The sequence below is a fragment of the Lineus longissimus genome, chromosome 10 (assembly GCF_910592395.1).
Source record: "Lineus longissimus chromosome 10, tnLinLong1.2, whole genome shotgun sequence".
In the NCBI taxonomy this organism is placed as follows: Eukaryota; Metazoa; Nemertea; class Pilidiophora; order Heteronemertea; family Lineidae; genus Lineus; species Lineus longissimus.
Genome location: NC_088317.1, coordinates 11,422,904 through 11,442,351, shown reverse-complemented (window position 1 = coordinate 11,442,351; position 19,448 = coordinate 11,422,904). Strand labels below are relative to the sequence as shown.

The 19,448-nt window shown below is 43.7% G+C and overlaps 1 long non-coding RNA gene across 3 annotated transcripts in view; it reads right to left on the bottom strand.

Moving 5' to 3' along the window:
* Positions 1 to 796: 796 nt before the first annotated feature.
* LOC135494766 (uncharacterized) overlaps positions 797 to 19,448 on the bottom strand; it is a 156,056-nt gene continuing 137,404 nt past the window's right edge. Inside the window, exons 1-4 of one of the 3 annotated variants that reach the window (XR_010448451.1) lie at positions 2,511 to 2,697; positions 1,750 to 1,885; positions 1,541 to 1,626; positions 797 to 1,316 (exon numbers count right to left, since the gene is read on the bottom strand). This is a non-coding gene — a long non-coding RNA (uncharacterized LOC135494766). Of the gene's footprint in view, positions 1,317 to 1,540; positions 1,627 to 1,749; positions 2,285 to 2,510; positions 2,698 to 19,448 lie in introns of those variants that run through there. The other 2 variants (XR_010448452.1, XR_010448450.1) reach the window with 2 other exon arrangements.

Sequence of the window (19,448 nt, the reverse complement as noted above, 5' to 3'; positions counted from 1 at the left end):
CCAACCGCTTAAGGATTACATAAAAGGCCTGAATCCACCCATGTATGCCCCTTAATTGTGTTAGTAGTAATTAAGATTGCATGCGTTTATTAGAACCAACTTGACCTTGTGTATTATATTCCGGCTGCTATCTTGGATAGGCTTGGGCCTGCACTGTGTAGTGTATAACAGATGACTTTGATGGAGTTTTTCTGTAAAAATATTGATGATTGTTTGCACCTCTATTATGTTTCAGCCCAGATACCAATTCTTCTGCATATAACATAGCTTTGTATGGCTTGTGATTAGATTAGGTTTGCACTCAGGCAAAGACGAATAAAAGGCATTTTAAAAGGGCCTACTTCGTTATTCGTTGTGAAGAATGGTCGTCATTTGAAAATGCCATGCCCATTACTAATGTTGTGGTATGAAAGGTTGGTGCCCTGTTGTACACAAATGAGACAAATAGTCGCAAAGAACAGGTCTTAACCTATAGTATATATGGCAGGACAAATGTGTCCTATTGTAGGCCTACCCAGATGAGACAGTTAGTTGCAAAAATCGACAGGTCACAACCTATGATATCATAGGCAGGACAACGGGTGTCTCATCCAGCTTGGGGTCTTGTAATTCCGGGAGTGAAGTTGAGACAACAGTCACCAAGGACATGTCACAACCTTTATTATCATCATAGGCAAGGGATGTAGTTGTCTCCTCCAGCTTGAGGCCTTGTTATTCCGAGAGATGAGACAACAGTCACAGAGGACATTATGTCACAACCTATCTTTTATATGCAGGGGATGTAGGTGTCTCATCCAGCTTGGGGTCTTGTTATTCCGAGAAATGAGACAACAGTCACAGAGGACAACAGTACCAGTACACAAAATTAAAAGTCATGATTTCAATGTACACAATATTATTATTATATTATTCACAATATGCATTTAATTTACATTCAATATACTCATACATTCAAAAAATAATACAAAGTTCACATCTTCATATTCCTTGCTATATAGAAGTTTCAACTTTAACTTTCTTTTAATAAAAGTGACAGACAAATGAAGGTGTTCCTGTCTAGTCCTCAATTTGGAAATGATGTTCATCAACTTGACTAAGAACGGTTCCAAGATAAACTTTTGAGTCCAATGTGAACAAACACGTGTCGCCGACATTGAATATACGTTTTCCTGATTTGTCAGTGGATTTCTTGGACTTCTTGCGTTTACGACCGAAATATCGCTAATGACCGCCTGCACCAACTTTCGAATCCAACCGAGCTTTTTTCTGAGGAGGGAAGTCATTCCTAGCCAGGTCCATTTTGAAGACGAGTATACCTGGAATTGTAAAGGCGAGTGTAAACATAATGGCAGTGGCTAAATGGGGGAGGGGGTATAATTGGGGGTGGCTCCAACAGACAGAGCTTCTATTCTTATTCAATTCTGACACTGACCAGTGTTGAATATAGAGAAAGAAAGGAAGTATCCTACAGATGTCCACTTTTATTTCAATGTAGATTCAAATGATATTTAATTGCAATCAAAATAGCCTCGGAACTTACCATCAGTCCAAAAATCAGAGTAGTAATCACGCCTGTCTATAAATAATGTCGGTTGCATTTCTAGTGACACATCTTGGAGGCTGAACCTGAAATAAAGAGTAATTTATTAGAATAGAATACATGCATACAAAGCCTACGGGAATACAGTATAATGATTTCAATCATCTGTTTGTGAATACTTAGATGAAGGGAAACATCGCTTAACTTACCACTTATCTCGTTCACTGCCGGATCAATGATGTCGACGTACTTGGCCTATATACATGTAGCCTCTCGAATCAACTAAAGCATCACATCAGCCGGATTAAGTCGAGAAGTTATCTGCAGTACACACCATGCAACCAGCTGAAATTAAAGGAAAAAGGCATTTTAGTAACTGAAGGACTGTTTACCAGTCAACAAAAGGCACTGTTTTGGCATCACCCTGTACAAAAATACCACAACAAACTGGAATGTGGGTCAATGGGCGAGTTCATTTTGCTAACAAGAACTTTTCTATATTTGGCGAATTCTTAAGACTATATTTATCAATTACATCTGTAAAGATATTTTCAACATAAACTATGGTATATGTTAACTCATGGCTTGTTCATAAGCACGATCATGACTTATTATTGTACTATTACCCATGCTGTACCCCTTTCACCAAAATAGACCCGACCATCGAACTTCAAAACTCAACTATTTTTAGACATTTGTTTTTCAAATGCATTTTCTGCATGAATAGACAGCAAACTAACATAAAATAGAATACTGGAAGTAACTCGTTTTGCTAAATAACGATCAAGGGAATTCGATGTTGTACGATGAACTTGGCACCCCATCTCAATCTCCGTCTGCAAGTCGGCCATTTTGAAATTGAGCAGATCAAAGTTTGAGAAATTTCAGAATAAACGCACGATTCTGTACGAAACTGAAATGAGTTATGCAAAACAGCCGGGGTATTTATGATATATGATATTATGCCTACCCGGCTATCTAGCCTTGAAGAATTCCAAAACTGTAACTTGTCGAAAAATCGATAAAAAACATGGAAATCGCCACTGTTTCGTTAATTTTGGTCCAAATTTCATGAAATTTTCTTGCCGGGCGAATGGTCATGTGACACATCTTGTGACGTATCTAATTCGAGCACGTGTAGAGAAGCGCGCTGATGTTTGAACGATGCCAATAAATTAACCCTTTGGCTGAATGGGTATTGCGATAATGTGTGAGATGTGTATTAGCGACAATGTTTACATAGCAGTTAACAGGCTTTTCGCATGGACAAATCGTTGGGCAGCAGGCTAGTAGGCAGAATGGTTTATTTCGATGTCATGTTTAGGCTTAGCTGAAACAGCTGTGATCAGGTATAGGTCATCGTGGATTTCACTGCATTGGCCTATCTTTACATTGAAACTTGTGGCTGCAATAGATAGCTAGACCCCAAAAACCAATGTCTAGACAACCTCCTAGCTTGGTTGCAGAGTTACGGAGCAACATCAACTTCCTAGGTATTGGCCATCCTGCATTTCACTGCATTGGCCTATCTTTACATTGAAACTTGTGGCTGCAATAGATAGCTAGACCCCAAAAACCAATGTCTAGACAACCTCCTAGCTTGGTTGCAGAGTTACGGAGCAACATCAACTTCCTAGGTATTGGCCATCCTGCATTTCACTGCATTGGCCTATCTTTACATTGAAACTTGTGGCTGCAATAGATAGCTAGACCCCAAAAACCAATGTCTAGACAACCTCCTAGCTTGGTTGCAGAGTTACGGAGCAACATCAACTTCCTAGGTATTGGCCATCCTGCATTTCACTGCATTGGCCTATCTTTACATTGAAACTTGTGGCTGCAATAGATAGCTAGACCCCAAAAACCTGTGTCTATACACCAACATCAACCTCCTAGCTGAATTTGTTGCAGAGGAACGGAGCCCTTCAGGTATTGCATTATCGTGGATTTCTCTGCATTGGCCTATCTTTTACATTGAAACTGGTTGCTGCAATGGATAGCTTGACCCCAAAAACCTGTGTCTATACACCAACATCAACCTCCTAGGTGAAGTGGTTGCAGAGGAACAGAGCCCTTCAGGCATTGGCCATCGTGGATTTTACTGCATTGCCCTATCTTAATATAAAACTTGTGGCTGCAATGGATAGCTTGACCCCAAAAACCTGTGTTTAGACAGTAACATAAACCTTCTACCTGAATTGGTTGCAGAGGAACGAAGCCCTTCAGGTATTGACCATCTTGGATTTCACTGCTTTCGCCTATCTTACATTGAAACTGGTGACTGCAATAGATAGCTTGACCCCAAAAACCTGTGTCTATACACCAATATCGACCTCCTAGCTGAATTTGTTGCAGAGGAACGGAGCCCTTCAGGTATTGGCAATCTTAGATTCCACTGCATTGCCATCAATGAAAAGATTTTAGATTGATGGCTTGCAATGGATAGCTAGACCTATGTCTAGACAGGCTCCTAGCTGAATTGGTTGCAGAGGAACAGAGCCCTTCAGGTATTGGCCATCGTGGATTTCACTGCATTGCCCTATCTTTACATTGAACTGGTGGCTGCAATGGATAGCTTGACCCCAAAAACCTATGTCTATACACCAACATCAACCTCCTAGCTGAATTTGTTGCAGAGGAACGGAGCCCTTTAGGTATTGGCCATCGTGGATTTCACTGCATTGCCCTATCTTAACAGTGAAACTTGTGGCTGCAATGGATAGCTTGACCCCAAAAACCTGTGTCTAGACAGTAACATCAACCTCCTAGCCGAATTGGTTGCAGACGAACGAAGCCCTTCAGGTATTGGCCATCTTGGATTTCACTGCATTTGTCTATCTTTACATTGAAACTTGTGGCTGCAATGGATAGCTTGACCCCAAAACCTATGTTTAGATACCAAAATAAACCTCCTAGCTGCATTGGTTGCAGAGGAACGGAGCCTTATAGGTATTGACGGTCATCTTGGCGGCCATCTCTGATTTCACTGCAATGGCTCATCTTTTATATTGAAGCCAATGGCTGCAATGGATAGATTGACCCCAAAAACCTCTGTCTAGACCGTAACATCAACCTCCTAGCTGAATTGGTTGCAGAGGAACGAAGCCCTTCAGGTATTGGCCATTTTGGATTTCACTGCATTCGCCTATCTTTACATTGAAACTTGTGGCTGCAATGGATAGCTTGACCCCAAAAATCTATGTCTAGATACCAAAATAAACCACCTAGCTGAATTGGTTGCAGAGGTACGGAGCCCTACAAGGTATTGGCGGCCATCCTCGATTTCACTGCAATGGCCTATCTCATATTGAAACTGATGGCTGCAATGGATAGCTTGACCCCAAAAACCTATGTCTAGACACCAACACCAACCTCCTAGCTCAATTAGTTGCAGAGGAAGGTAGCCATCAGGTATTGGATTATCGTGGATTTCTTTGCATTGGCCTATCTTTACATTGAAACTGGTGACTGCAATGGATAGCTTGACCCCAAAAACATGTGTCTAGACAGTAACATCAACCTCCTAGCTGAATTGGTTGCAGAGGAACGAAGCCCTTCAGGTATTGGCCATCTTGGATTTCCCTGAATTCGCCTATTTTTACCTTGAAACTGGTGGCTGCAATGGATAGCTTTTTGCAGAGTATCAAAGATCCTATAGGTATTGGCGGCAATCTTGGCGGCCATCTCTGATTTCACTGCATTGGCTCATCTTACATTGAAACTGGTGACTGCAATGGATAGCTTGACCCCAAAAACCTGTGTCTATACACCAATATCAACATCCCAGCTGAATTTGTTGCAGAGGAACGGAGCCCATCAGGTATTGGCAATCTTAGAATTTACTGCATTGGCCATCAATGAAAAGATGTAACATTGATGGCTGCAATAGATAGCTAGACCTATGTCTAGACAACCTCCCAGCTGAATTGGTTGCAGAGGAACAGAGCCCTTCAGGTATTGGCCATCGTGGATTTCACTGCATTGCCCTATCTTTATATTGAAACTTGTGGCTGCAATGGATAGCTTTTCCCCAAAAACCTGTGTTTAGACAGTAACATCAACCTCCTAGCTGAATTGGTTGCAGAGGAACAGAGCCCTTCAGGTATTGGCCATCGTGGATTTCACTGCATTGCCCTATCTTTACATTGAACTGGTGGCTGCAATGGATAGCTTGACCCCAAAAACCTGTGTCTATACACCAACATCAACCTCCTAGCTGAATTTGTTGCAGAGGAACGGAGCCCTTCAGGTATTGGCCATCGTGGATTTCACTGCATTGCCCTATCTTTACAGTGAAACTTGTGGCTGCAATGGATAGCTTGACCCCAAAAACCTGTGTCTAGACAGTAACATCAACCTCATAGCCGAATTGGTTGCAGACGAACGAAGCCCTTCAGGTATTGGCCATCTTGGATTTCACTGCATTTGCCTATCTTTACATTGAAACTTGTGGCTGCAATGGATAGCTTGACCCCAAAACCTATGTTTAGATACCAAAATAAACCTCCTAGCTGAATTGGTTGCAGAGGAACGGAGCCTTATAGGTATTGACGGTCATCTTTACGGCCATCTCTGATTTTATTGCAATGGCTCATCTTTTATATTGAAGCCAATGGCTGCAATGGATAGATTGACCCCAAAAACCTGTGTCTAGACCGTAACAGCAACCTCCTAGCTGAATTGGTTGCAGAGGAACGAAGCCCTTCAAGTATTGGCCATCTTGGATTTCCCTGAATTCGCCTATTTTTACATTGAAACTGGTGGCTGCAATGGATAGCTTGACCCCAAAAACCTATCTCTAGACACCAACATCAACCACCTAGCTGAATTGGTTGCAGAGGTACGGAGCCCTACAGGTATTGGCGGCCATCCTCGATTTCACTGCAATGGCCTATCTCATATTGAAACTGATGGCTGCAATGGATAGCTTGACCCCAAAAACCTATGTCTAGACACCAACACCAACCTCCTAGCTCAATTGGTTGCAGAGGAAGGTAGCCATCAGGTATTGGATTATCGTGGATTTCTCTGCATTGGCCTATCTTTACATTGAAACTGGTGACTGCAATGGATAGCTTGACCCCAAAAACATGTGTCTAGACAGTAACATCAACCTCCTAGCCGAATTGGTTGCAGACGAACGAAGCCCTTCAGGTATTGGCCATCTTGGATTTCACTGCATTTGTCTATCTTTACATTGAAACTTGTGGCTGCAATGGATAGCTTGACCCCAAAACCTATGTTTAGATACCAAAATAAACCTCCTAGCTGCATTGGTTGCAGAGGAACGGAGCCTTATAGGTATTGACGGTCATCTTGGCGGCCATCTCTGATTTCACTGCAATGGCTCATCTTTTATATTGAAGCCAATGGCTGCAATGGATAGATTGACCCCAAAAACCTGTGTCTAGACCGTAACATCAACCTCCTAGCTGAATTGGTTGCAGAGGAACGAAGCCCTTCAGGTATTGGCCATTTTGGATTTCACTGCATTCGCCTATCTTTACATTGAAACTTGTGGCTGCAATGGATAGCTTGACCCCAAAAATCTATGTCTAGATACCAAAATAAACCACCTAGCTGAATTGGTTGCAGAGGTACGGAGCCCTACAAGGTATTGGCGGCCATCCTCGATTTCACTGCAATGGCCTATCTCATATTGAAACTGATGGCTGCAATGGATAGCTTGACCCCAAAAACCTATGTCTAGACACCAACACCAACCTCCTAGCTCAATTGGTTGCAGAGGAAGGTAGCCATCAGGTATTGGATTATCGTGGATTTCTCTGCATTGGCCTATCTTTACATTGAAACTGGTGGCTGCAATGGATAGCTTGACCCCAAAAACCTGTGTCTAGACAGTAACATCAACCTCCTAGCTGAATTGGTTGCAGAGGAAGGTAGCCATCAGGTATTGGATTATCGTGGATTTCTCTGCATTGGCCTATCTTTACATTGAAACTGGTGACTGCAATGGATAGCTTGACCCCAAAAACATGTGTCTAGACAGTAACATCAACCTCCTAGCTGAATTGGTTGCAGAGGAACGAAGCCCTTCAGGTATTGGCCATCTTGGATTTCCCTGAATTCGCCTATTTTTACCTTGAAACTGGTGGCTGCAATGGATAGCTTTTTGCAGAGTATCAAAGATCCTATAGGTATTGGCGGCAATCTTGGCGGCCATCTCTGATTTCACTGCATTGGCTCATCTTACATTGAAACTAATGGCTGCAATGGATAGCTTGACCCCAAAAACCTGTGTCTATACACCAATATCAACATCCCAGCTGAATTTGTTGCAGAGGAACGGAGCCCATCAGGTATTGGCAATCTTAGAATTTACTGCATTGGCCATCAATGAAAAGATGTAACATTGATGGCTGCAATAGATAGCTAGACCTATGTCTAGACAACCTCCCAGCTGAATTGGTTGCAGAGGAACAGAGCCCTTCAGGTATTGGCCATCGTGGATTTCACTGCATTGCCCTATCTTTATATTGAAACTTGTGGCTGCAATGGATAGCTTTTCCCCAAAAACCTGTGTTTAGACAGTAACATCAACCTCCTAGCTGAATTGGTTGCAGAGGAACAGAGCCCTTCAGGTATTGGCCATCGTGGATTTCACTGCATTGCCCTATCTTTACATTGAACTGGTGGCTGCAATGGATAGCTTGACCCCAAAAACCTGTGTCTATACACCAACATCAACCTCCTAGCTGAATTTGTTGCAGAGGAACGGAGCCCTTCAGGTATTGGCCATCGTGGATTTCACTGCATTGCCCTATCTTTACAGTGAAACTTGTGGCTGCAATGGATAGCTTGACCCCAAAAACCTGTGTCTAGACAGTAACATCAACCTCATAGCCGAATTGGTTGCAGACGAACGAAGCCCTTCAGGTATTGGCCATCTTGGATTTCACTGCATTTGCCTATCTTTACATTGAAACTTGTGGCTGCAATGGATAGCTTGACCCCAAAACCTATGTTTAGATACCAAAATAAACCTCCTAGCTGAATTGGTTGCAGAGGAACGGAGCCTTATAGGTATTGACGGTCATCTTTACGGCCATCTCTGATTTTACTGCAATGGCTCATCTTTTATATTGAAGCCAATGGCTGCAATGGATAGATTGACCCCAAAAACCTGTGTCTAGACCGTAACAGCAACCTCCTAGCTGAATTGGTTGCAGAGGAACGAAGCCCTTCAAGTATTGGCCATCTTGGATTTCCCTGAATTCGCCTATTTTTACATTGAAACTGGTGGCTGCAATGGATAGCTTGACCCCGAAAACCTATCTCTAGACACCAACATCAACCACCTAGCTGAATTGGTTGCAGAGGTACGGAGCCCTACAGGTATTGGCGGCCATCCTCGATTTCACTGCAATGGCCTATTTCATATTGAAACTGATGGCTGCAATGGATAGCTTGACCCCAAAAACCTATGTCTAGACACCAACACCAACCTCCTAGCTCAATTGGTTGCAGAGGAAGGTAGCCATCAGGTATTGGATTATCGTGGATTTCTCTGCATTGGCCTATCTTTACATTGAAACTGGTGACTGCAATGGATAGCTTGACCCCAAAAACATGTGTCTAGACAGTAACATCAACCTCCTAGCTGAATTGGTTGCAGAGGAACGAAGCCCTTCAGGTATTGGCCATCTTGGATTTCCCTGAATTCGCCTATTTTTACCTTGAAACTGGTGGCTGCAATGGATAGCTTTTTGCAGAGTATCAAAGATCCTATAGGTATTGGCGGCAATCTTGGCGGCCATCTCTGATTTCACTGCATTCGCTCATCTTACATTGAAACTAATGGCTGCAATGGATAGCTTGACCCCAAAAACCTGTGTCTAGACAGTAACATCAACCTCATAGCCGAATTGGTTGCAGACGAACGAAGCCCTTCAGGTATTGGCCATCTTGGATTTCACTGCATTTGCCTATCTTTACATTGAAACTTGTGGCTGCAATGGATAGCTTGACCCCAAAACCTATGTTTAGATACCAAAATAAACCTCCTAGCTGAATTGGTTGCAGAGGAACGGAGCCTTATAGGTATTGACGGTCATCTTTACGGCCATCTCTGATTTTACTGCAATGGCTCATCTTTTATATTGAAGCCAATGGCTGCAATGGATAGATTGACCCCAAAAACCTGTGTCTAGACCGTAACAGCAACCTCCTAGCTGAATTGGTTGCAGAGGAACGAAGCCCTTCAAGTATTGGCCATCTTGGATTTCCCTGAATTCGCCTATTTTTACATTGAAACTGGTGGCTGCAATGGATAGCTTGACCCCAAAAACCTATCTCTAGACACCAACATCAACCACCTAGCTGAATTGGTTGCAGAGGTACGGAGCCCTACAGGTATTGGCGGCCATCCTCGATTTCACTGCAATGGCCTATCTTACATTGAAACTGATGGCTGCAATGGATAGCTTGACCCCAAAAACCTATGTCTAGACACCAACACCAACCTCCTAGCTCAATTGGTTGCAGAGGAAGGTAGCCATCAGGTATTGGATTATCGTGGATTTCTCTGCATTGGCCTATCTTTACATTGAAACTGGTGACTGCAATGGATAGCTTGACCCCAAAAACATGTGTCTAGACAGTAACATCAACCTCCTAGCTGAATTGGTTGCAGAGGAACGAAGCCCTTCAGGTATTGGCCATCTTGGATTTCCCTGAATTCGCCTATTTTTACCTTGAAACTGGTGGCTGCAATGGATAGCTTTTTGCAGAGTATCAAAGATCCTATAGGTATTGGCGGCAATCTTGGCGGCCATCTCTGATTTCACTGCATTGGCTCATCTTACATTGAAACTAATGGCTGCAATGGATAGCTTGACCCCAAAAACCTATGTCTAGACACCAACATCAACCTCCTAGCTGAATTGGTTGCAGAGGAACGCAGCCCTACAGGTATTGGCGGCCATCTTTGATTTCACTGCATTGGCCTATCTTACATTGAAACTGATGGCTGCAATGGATAGCTTGACCCCAAAAACCTGTGTCTATACACCAATATCAACATCCCAGCTGAATTCGTTGCAGAGGAACGGAGCCCATCAGGTATTGGCAATCTTAGAATTTACTGCATTGGCCATCAATGAAAAGATGTAACATTGATGGCTGCAATAGATAGCTAGACCTATGTCTAGACAACCTCCCAGCTGAATTGGTTGCAGAGGAACAGAGCCCTTCAGGTATTGGCCATCGTGGATTTCACTGCATTGCCCTATCTTTATATTGAAGCCAATGGCTGCAATGGATAGATTGACCCCAAAAACCTGTGTCTAGACAGTAACATCAACCTCCTAGCTGAATTGGTTGCAGAGGAACGAAGCCCTTCAGGTATTGGCCATTTTGGATTTCACTGCATTCGCCTATCTTTACATTGAAACTTGTGGCTGCAATGGATAGCTTGACCCCAAAAATCTATGTCTAGATACCAAAATAAACCACCTAGCTGAATTGGTTGCAGAGGTACGGAGCCCTACAAGGTATTGGCGGCCATCCTCGATTTCACTGCAATGGCCTATCTCATATTGAAACTGATGGCTGCAATGGATAGCTTGACCCCAAAAACCTATGTCTAGACACCAACACCAACCTCCTAGCTCAATTGGTTGCAGAGGAAGGTAGCCATCAGGTATTGGATTATCGTGGATTTCTTTGCATTGGCCTATCTTTACATTGAAACTGGTGACTGCAATGGATAGCTTGACCCCAAAAACCTGTGTCTAGACAGTAACATCAACCTCCTAGCTGAATTGGTTGCAGAGGAAGGTAGCCATCAGGTATTGGATTATCGTGGATTTCTCTGCATTGGCCTATCTTTACATTGAAACTGGTGACTGCAATGGATAGCTTGACCCCAAAAACCTGTGTCTAGACAGTAACATCAACCTCCTAGCTGAATTGGTTGCAGAGGAACGAAGCCCTTCAGGTATTGGCCATCTTGGATTTCCCTGAATTCGCCTATTTTTACCTTGAAACTGGTGGCTGCAATGGATAGCTTTTTGCAGAGTATCAAAGATCCTATAGGTATTGGCGGCAATCTTGGCGGCCATCTCTGATTTCACTGCATTGGCTCATCTTACATTGAAACTAATGGCTGCAATGGATAGCTTGACCCCAAAAACCTGTGTCTATACACCAATATCAACATCCCAGCTGAATTTGTTGCAGAGGAACGGAGCCCATCAGGTATTGGCAATCTTAGAATTTACTGCATTGGCCATCAATGAAAAGATGTAACATTGATGGCTGCAATAGATAGCTAGACCTATGTCTAGACAACCTCCCAGCTGAATTGGTTGCAGAGGAACAGAGCCCTTCAGGTATTGGCCATCGTGGATTTCACTGCATTGCCCTATCTTTATATTGAAACTTGTGGCTGCAATGGATAGCTTTTCCCCAAAAACCTGTGTTTAGACAGTAACATCAACCTCCTAGCTGAATTGGTTGCAGAGGAACAGAGCCCTTCAGGTATTGGCCATCGTGGATTTCACTGCATTGCCCTATCTTTACATTGAACTGGTGGCTGCAATGGATAGCTTGACCCCAAAAACCTGTGTCTATACACCAACATCAACCTCCTAGCTGAATTTGTTGCAGAGGAACGGAGCCCTTCAGGTATTGGCCATCGTGGATTTCACTGCATTGCCCTATCTTTACAGTGAAACTTGTGGCTGCAATGGATAGCTTGACCCCAAAAACCTGTGTCTAGACAGTAACATCAACCTCATAGCCGAATTGGTTGCAGACGAACGAAGCCCTTCAGGTATTGGCCATCTTGGATTTCACTGCATTTGCCTATCTTTACATTGAAACTTGTGGCTGCAATGGATAGCTTGACCCCAAAACCTATGTTTAGATACCAAAATAAACCTCCTAGCTGAATTGGTTGCAGAGGAACGGAGCCTTATAGGTATTGACGGTCATCTTTACGGCCATCTCTGATTTTACTGCAATGGCTCATCTTTTATATTGAAGCCAATGGCTGCAATGGATAGATTGACCCCAAAAACCTGTGTCTAGACCGTAACAGCAACCTCCTAGCTGAATTGGTTGCAGAGGAACGAAGCCCTTCAAGTATTGGCCATCTTGGATTTCCCTGAATTCGCCTATTTTTACATTGAAACTGGTGGCTGCAATGGATAGCTTGACCCCGAAAACCTATCTCTAGACACCAACATCAACCACCTAGCTGAATTGGTTGCAGAGGTACGGAGCCCTACAGGTATTGGCGGCCATCCTCGATTTCACTGCAATGGCCTATTTCATATTGAAACTGATGGCTGCAATGGATAGCTTGACCCCAAAAACCTATGTCTAGACACCAACACCAACCTCCTAGCTCAATTGGTTGCAGAGGAAGGTAGCCATCAGGTATTGGATTATCGTGGATTTCTCTGCATTGGCCTATCTTTACATTGAAACTGGTGACTGCAATGGATAGCTTGACCCCAAAAACATGTGTCTAGACAGTAACATCAACCTCCTAGCTGAATTGGTTGCAGAGGAACGAAGCCCTTCAGGTATTGGCCATCTTGGATTTCCCTGAATTCGCCTATTTTTACCTTGAAACTGGTGGCTGCAATGGATAGCTTTTTGCAGAGTATCAAAGATCCTATAGGTATTGGCGGCAATCTTGGCGGCCATCTCTGATTTCACTGCATTGGCTCATCTTACATTGAAACTAATGGCTGCAATGGATAGCTTGACCCCAAAAACCTGTGTCTATACACCAATATCAACATCCCAGCTGAATTTGTTGCAGAGGAACGGAGCCCATCAGGTATTGGCAATCTTAGAATTTACTGCATTGGCCATCAATGAAAAGATGTAACATTGATGGCTGCAATAGATAGCTAGACCTATGTCTAGACAACCTCCCAGCTGAATTGGTTGCAGAGGAACAGAGCCCTTCAGGTATTGGCCATCGTGGATTTCACTGCATTGCCCTATCTTTATATTGAAACTTGTGGCTGCAATGGATAGCTTTTCCCCAAAAACCTGTGTTTAGACAGTAACATCAACCTCCTAGCTGAATTGGTTGCAGAGGAACAGAGCCCTTCAGGTATTGGCCATCGTGGATTTCACTGCATTGCCCTATCTTTACATTGAACTGGTGGCTGCAATGGATAGCTTGACCCCAAAACCTATGTTTAGATACCAAAATAAACCTCCTAGCTGAATTGGTTGCAGAGGAACGAAGCCCTTCAGGTATTGGCCATCGTGGATTTCACTGCATTGCCCTATCTTTACAGTGAAACTTGTGGCTGCAATGGATAGCTTGACCCCAAAAACCTGTGTCTAGACAGTAACATCAACCTCATAGCCGAATTGGTTGCAGACGAACGAAGCCCTTCAGGTATTGGCCATCTTGGATTTCACTGCATTTGCCTATCTTTACATTGAAACTTGTGGCTGCAATGGATAGCTTGACCCCAAAACCTATGTTTAGATACCAAAATAAACCTCCTAGCTGAATTGGTTGCAGAGGAACGGAGCCTTATAGGTATTGACGGTCATCTTTACGGCCATCTCTGATTTTACTGCAATGGCTCATCTTTTATATTGAAGCCAATGGCTGCAATGGATAGATTGACCCCAAAAACCTGTGTCTAGACCGTAACAGCAACCTCCTAGCTGAATTGGTTGCAGAGGAACGAAGCCCTTCAAGTATTGGCCATCTTGGATTTCCCTGAATTCGCCTATTTTTACATTGAAACTGGTGGCTGCAATGGATAGCTTGACCCCGAAAACCTATCTCTAGACACCAACATCAACCACCTAGCTGAATTGGTTGCAGAGGTACGGAGCCCTACAGGTATTGGCGGCCATCCTCGATTTCACTGCAATGGCCTATTTCATATTGAAACTGATGGCTGCAATGGATAGCTTGACCCCAAAAACCTATGTCTAGACACCAACACCAACCTCCTAGCTCAATTGGTTGCAGAGGAAGGTAGCCATCAGGTATTGGATTATCGTGGATTTCTCTGCATTGGCCTATCTTTACATTGAAACTGGTGACTGCAATGGATAGCTTGACCCCAAAAACATGTGTCTAGACAGTAACATCAACCTCCTAGCTGAATTGGTTGCAGAGGAACGAAGCCCTTCAGGTATTGGCCATCTTGGATTTCCCTGAATTCGCCTATTTTTACCTTGAAACTGGTGGCTGCAATGGATAGCTTTTTGCAGAGTATCAAAGATCCTATAGGTATTGGCGGCAATCTTGGCGGCCATCTCTGATTTCACTGCATTGGCTCATCTTACATTGAAACTAATGGCTGCAATGGATAGCTTGACCCCAAAAACCTGTGTCTAGACAGTAACATCAACCTCATAGCCGAATTGGTTGCAGACGAACGAAGCCCTTCAGGTATTGGCCATCTTGGATTTCACTGCATTTGCCTATCTTTACATTGAAACTTGTGGCTGCAATGGATAGCTTGACCCCAAAACCTATGTTTAGATACCAAAATAAACCTCCTAGCTGAATTGGTTGCAGAGGAACGGAGCCTTATAGGTATTGACGGTCATCTTTACGGCCATCTCTGATTTTACTGCAATGGCTCATCTTTTATATTGAAGCCAATGGCTGCAATGGATAGATTGACCCCAAAAACCTGTGTCTAGACCGTAACAGCAACCTCCTAGCTGAATTGGTTGCAGAGGAACGAAGCCCTTCAAGTATTGGCCATCTTGGATTTCCCTGAATTCGCCTATTTTTACATTGAAACTGGTGGCTGCAATGGATAGCTTGACCCCAAAAACCTATCTCTAGACACCAACATCAACCACCTAGCTGAATTGGTTGCAGAGGTACGGAGCCCTACAGGTATTGGCGGCCATCCTCGATTTCACTGCAATGGCCTATCTCATATTGAAACTGATGGCTGCAATGGATAGCTTGACCCCAAAAACCTATGTCTAGACACCAACACCAACCTCCTAGCTCAATTGGTTGCAGAGGAAGGTAGCCATCAGGTATTGGATTATCGTGGATTTCTCTGCATTGGCCTATCTTTACATTGAAACTGGTGACTGCAATGGATAGCTTGACCCCAAAAACATGTGTCTAGACAGTAACATCAACCTCCTAGCTGAATTGGTTGCAGAGGAACGAAGCCCTTCAGGTATTGGCCATCTTGGATTTCCCTGAATTCGCCTATTTTTACCTTGAAACTGGTGGCTGCAATGGATAGCTTTTTGCAGAGTATCAAAGATCCTATAGGTATTGGCGGCAATCTTGGCGGCCATCTCTGATTTCACTGCATTGGCTCATCTTACATTGAAACTAATGGCTGCAATGGATAGCTTGACCCCAAAAACCTATGTCTAGACACCAACATCAACCTCCTAGCTGAATTGGTTGCAGAGGAACGCAGCCCTACAGGTATTGGCGGCCATCTTTGATTTCACTGCATTGGCCTATCTTACATTGAAACTGATGGCTGCAATGGATAGCTTGACCCCAAAAACCTGTGTCTATACACCAATATCAACATCCCAGCTGAATTCGTTGCAGAGGAACGGAGCCCATCAGGTATTGGCAATCTTAGAATTTACTGCATTGGCCATCAATGAAAAGATGTAACATTGATGGCTGCAATAGATAGCTAGACCTATGTCTAGACAACCTCCCAGCTGAATTGGTTGCAGAGGAACAGAGCCCTTCAGGTATTGGCCATCGTGGATTTCACTGCATTGCCCTATCTTTATATTGAAGCCAATGGCTGCAATGGATAGATTGACCCCAAAAACCTGTGTCTAGACCGTAACAGCAACCTCCTAGCTGAATTGGTTGCAGAGGAACGAAGCCCTTCAGGTATTGGCCATTTTGGATTTCACTGCATTCGCCTATCTTTACATTGAAACTTGTGGCTGCAATGGATAGCTTGACCCCAAAAATCTATGTCTAGATACCAAAACAAACCACCTAGCTGAATTGGTTGCAGAGGTACGGAGCCCTACAAGGTATTGGCGGCCATCCTCGATTTCACTGCAATGGCCTATCTCATATTGAAACTGATGGCTGCAATGGATAGCTTGACCCCAAAAACCTATGTCTAGACACCAACACCAACCTCCTAGCTCAATTGGTTGCAGAGGAAGGTAGCCATCAGGTATTGGATTATCGTGGATTTCTCTGCATTGGCCTATCTATACATTGAAACTGGTGACTGCAATGGATAGCTTGACCCCAAAAACATGTGTCTAGACAGTAACATCAACCTCCTAGCTGAATTGGTTGCAGAGGAACGAAGCCCTTCAGGTATTGGCCATCTTGGATTTCCCTGAATTCGCCTATTTTTACCTTGAAACTGGTGGCTGCAATGGATAGCTTTTTGCAGAGTATCAAAGATCCTATAGGTATTGGCGGCAATCTTGGCGGCCATCTCTGATTTCACTGCATTGGCTCATCTTACATTGAAACTAATGGCTGCAATGGATAGCTTGACCCCAAAAACCTGTGTCTATACACCAATATCAACATCCCAGCTGAATTTGTTGCAGAGGAACGGAGCCCATCAGGTATTGGCAATCTTACAATTTACTGCATTGGCCATCAATGAAAAGATGTAACATTGATGGCTGCAATAGATAGCTAGACCTATGTCTAGACAACCTCCCAGCTGAATTGGTTGCAGAGGAACAGAGCCCTTCAGGTATTGGCCACCGTGGATTTCACTGCATTGCCCTATCTTTATATTGAAACTTGTGGCTGCAATGGATAGCTTTTCCCCAAAAACCTGTGTTTAGACAGTAACATCAACCTCCTAGCTGAATTGGTTGCAGAGGAACAGAGCCCTTCAGGTATTGGCCATCGTGGATTTCACTGCATTGCCCTATCTTTACATTGAACTGGTGGCTGCAATGGATAGCTTGACCCCAAAACCTATGTTTAGATACCAAAATAAACCTCCTAGCTGAATTGGTTGCAGAGGAACGGAGCCCTTCAGGTATTGGCCATCGTGGATTTCACTGCATTGCCCTATCTTTACATTGAACTGGTGGCTGCAATGGATAGCTTGACCCCAAAAACCTGTGTCTATACACCAACATCAACCTCCTAGCTGAATTGGTTGCAGAGGAACGGAGCCTTATAGGTATTGACGGTCATCTTTACGGCCATCTCTGATTTTACTGCAATGGCTCATCTTTTATATTGAAGCCAATGGCTGCAATGGATAGATTGACCCCAAAAACCTGTGTCTAGACCGTAACAGCAACCTCCTAGCTGAATTGGTTGCAGAGGAACGAAGCCCTTCAAGTATTGGCCATCTTGGATTTCCCTGAATTCGCCTATTTTTACATTGAAACTGGTGGCTGCAATGGATAGCTTGACCCCAAAAACCTATCTCTAGACACCAACATCAACCACCTAGCTGAATTGGTTGCAGAGGTACGGAGCCCTACAGGTATTGGCGGCCATCCTCGATTTCACTGCAATGGCCTATCTCATATTGAAACTGATGGCTGCAATGGATAGCTTGACCCCAAAAACCTATGTCTAGACACCAACACCAACCTCCTAGCTCAATTGGTTGCAGAGGAAGGTAGCCATCAGGTATTGGATTATCGTGGATTTCTCTGCATTGGCCTATCTTTACATTGAAACTGGTGACTGCAATGGATAGCTTGACCCCAAAAACATGTGTCTAGACAGTAACATCAACCTCCTAGCTGAATTGGTTGCAGAGGAACGAAGCCCTTCAGGTATTGGCCATCTTGGTTTTCCCTGAATTCGCCTATTTTTACCTTGAAACTGGTGGCTGCAATGGATAGCTTTTTGCAGAGTATCAAAGATCCTATAGGTATTGGCGGCAATCTTGGCGGCCATCTCTGATTTCACTGCATTGGCTCATCTTACATTGAAACTAATGGCTGCAATGGATAGCTTGACCCCAAAAACCTGTGTCTATACACCAATATCAACATCCCAGCTGAATTTGTTGCAGAGGAACGGAGCCCATCAGGTATTGGCAATCTTAGAATTTACTGCATTGGCCATCAATGAAAAGATGTAACATTGATGGCTACAATAGATAGCTAGACCTATGTCTAGACAACCTCCCAGCTGAATTGGTTGCAGAGGAACAGAGCCCTTCAGGTATTGGCCATCGTGGATTTCACTGCATTGCCCTATCTTTACATTGAAACTGGTGACTGCAATGGATAGCTTGACCCCAAAAACATGTGTCTAGACAGTAACATCAACCTCCTAGCTGAATTGGTTGCAGAGGAACGAAGCCCTTCAGGTATTGGCCATCTTGGATTTCCCTGAATTCGCCTATTTTTACCTTGAAACTGGTGGCTGCAATGGATAGCTTTTTGCAGAGTATCAAAGATCCTATAGGTATTGGCGGCAATCTTGGCGGCCATCTCTGATTTCACTGCATTGGCTCATCTTACATTGAAACTAATGGCTGCAATGGATAGCTTGACCCCAAAAACCTGTGTCTAGACAGTAACATCAACCTCATAGCCGAATTGGTTGCAGACGAACGAAGCCCTTCAGGTATTGGCCATCTTGGATTTCACTGCATTTGCCTATCTTTACATTGAAACTTGTGGCTGCAATGGATAGCTTGACCCCAAAACCTATGTTTAGATACCAAAATAAACCTCCTAGCTGAATTGGTTGCAGAGGAACGGAGCCTTATAGGTATTGACGGTCATCTTTACGGCCATCTCTGATTTTACTGCAATGGCTCATCTTTTATATTGAAGCCAATGGCTGCAATGGATAGATTGACCCCAAAAACCTGTGTCTAGACCGTAACAGCAACCTCCTAGCTGAATTGGTTGCAGAGGAACGAAGCCCTTCAAGTATTGGCCATCTTGGATTTCCCTGAATTCGCCTATTTTTACATTGAAA